Here is a 2,449-nt window from a genome sequence, read left to right as displayed (position 1 = left end):
TGAGTGGGGCAAATGTCACCAAAATTACACGTCGATATTTGTGTTTGTCCTCTCTGGCCTTCTCCAACTCTAGGACAACTTGAATCCCACAACACATTCAAGAAATGAGGTGGGATGCAATGGTTCATGCTTGTAATCCCATCACTTTGGGAGGCCGAGATGGGAGGATCAGTTGAGGCCAGGAGTTGGAGACCACCCTGGTCAACATAGCGAAACCCCCATCTCTTATTAAAAAAAAAAAAAAAAAACAGCTCTCTCGCCAGGCGTCCTCGTGGAAGTGACATCGTCTTTAACCCCTGCGTGGCAATCCCTGATGCACCACCGTGATGCCCAGGGAAGACAGGGCGACATGGAAATCCAACTACTTCCTTAAGATCATCCAACTATTGGATGATTATCCGAAATGTTTCATCATGGGAGCAGACAATGTGGGCTCCAAGCAGATGCAGCAGATCCTCATGTCCCTTCATGGGAAGGCCGTGGTGCTGATGGGCAAGAACACCATGATGCGCAAGGCCATCCGAGGGCACCTGGAAAACAACCCAACTCTGGAGAAACTGCTGCCTCATATCCGGGGGAATGTGGGCTTTGTGTTCACCAAGGAGGACCTCACTGAGATCAGGGACATGTTGCTGGCCAATAAGGTGCCAGCTGCTGCCCGTGCTGGTGCCATTGCCCCATGTGAAGTCACTGTGCCAGCCCAGAACACTGCTCGGGCCCGAGAAGACCTCCTTTTTCCAGGCTTTAGGTATCACCACTAAAATCCCCAGAGGCACCATTGAAATCCTGAGTGATGTGCAGCTGATCAAGACTGGAAACAAAGTGGGAGCCAGCGAAGCCACGCTGCTGAACATGCTCAACATCTCCCCCTTCTCCTTTGGGCTGGTCATCCAGCAGGTGTTCGACAATGGCAGCATCTACAACCCTGAAGTGCTTGACATCACAGAGGAAACTCTGCATTCTCGCTTCCTGGAGGGTGTCCGCAATGTTGCCAGTGTCTGTCTGCAGATTGGCTACCCAACTGTTGCATCAGTACCCCATTCTATCATCAACGGGTACAAACGAGTCCTGGCCTTGTCTGTGGAGACGGATTACACCTTCCCACTTGCTGAAAAGGTCAAGGCCTTCTTGGCTGATCCATCTGCCTTTGTGGCTGCTGCCCCTGTGGCTGCTGCCACCACAGCTGTTCCTGCTGCTGCTGCAGCCCCAGCTGAGGTTGACGCCAAGGAAGAGTCAGAGGAGTCGGACGAGGATATGGGATTTGGTCCCTTTGACTAATCACCAAAAAGCAACCAACTTAGCCAGCTTTATTTGCAAAACAAGGAAATAAAGGCTTACTTCTTTAAAAAAAAAAATCAAAAAAATAAAAGAAAGAAAAAGAAATGAACCTCTTTTTTGCCAAAGCATGGATGAGGGTGTCTATTTTGTTCTTAAAACTCTTCTGGTGGAACCAGGAAAGACTCAATACCTGAACATCCACCAGGTGCTCAATAAATAAATCAATATCTTGTGGATTGATTACTTGTCATTCAGGAGTCTCAGAGTGGTCCTGGACCATGATCCAGGTTGCTACGTGAGAACTCCAGGTCAAGGTTTCTCTAACTTGGCTTTGGTCTGTCGCCTGGGTTCATTCACTTCCTCTCATCCACACAGTAACATAACCTGCTGCTTTTCTGCCTCCTTGCACTCCCCTGGGCTCTCCCTGCTCTTATTCCCATAGCATTTTACTGTCCAAAAGAGCCACCTGTCATTGACACACTTGGAGATTCTATCGTGAGCTCATTATGACAAATGGCCTCGAAAGAGATTGAAGAAGACCAGGCAGGGTAAGCCCAGGCCTCTAGAGTTGTGTTTTTCCATCTTGTATCCTTATAATCACAGGGGGTATGTTATGCTATATGAAGAAGATTGAAGTCAGACAAGTCCTAGGTGCTTTTTCCTTTACCACATCTCTTCCTGGGTGTTCTGATACAGAACTTTAATTTTCAATATCATCTACATGCTGATGACTCCCAAATTCAGGTCTCTAGCCCTGGCTTCCTATCCAATTCCAATTGGATGTCTTAAAGACACTCAAAATTAATGTGTTCAAATGACAACTCATGAGCCGGTCACAGTGGCTTGTGCTTATAGTCCCAATTACTCAAGAGCCTGAGGCAGGAGGATCTCTTGAGCCCAGGAGTTGAAGGTTCCAATGCACCATGATCATACCTATGAATAGCCACTGCACTCCAGGCTGGGCAACCTAGTGAGACCCTGTCTCTTAAAAAAAAAGAAGGCCAGGCACAGTGGCTCATGCCTGTAATCCCAGCACTTTGGGAGGCTGAGGCACATGGATCACTTGAGGTCAGGAGTTCAAGACAAGCCTGGCCAACATAAGAAAACCCCATCTCTACAAAATAAAACAAAAATTATCCAGGCATGGGGGCATATGGTCCCACCTACTCAG

At 47.9% G+C, this 2,449-nt stretch overlaps 1 pseudogene; it reads left to right on the top strand.

Annotated features, from left to right (window-relative positions):
* The first annotated feature begins 267 nt into the window (after window positions 1-267).
* On the top strand, window positions 268-1,355 carry LOC129006125 (large ribosomal subunit protein uL10-like; annotated as a pseudogene).
* Window positions 1,356-2,449: the final 1,094 nt, after the last annotated feature.

This window comes from Pongo pygmaeus, chromosome 8 (genome assembly GCF_028885625.2).
Source record: "Pongo pygmaeus isolate AG05252 chromosome 8, NHGRI_mPonPyg2-v2.0_pri, whole genome shotgun sequence".
NCBI classification, from domain to species: Eukaryota; Metazoa; Chordata; class Mammalia; order Primates; family Hominidae; genus Pongo; species Pongo pygmaeus.
Note: the sequence above shows the minus strand (reverse complement) of the source record. Positions and strands in the feature narration are given on the sequence as shown.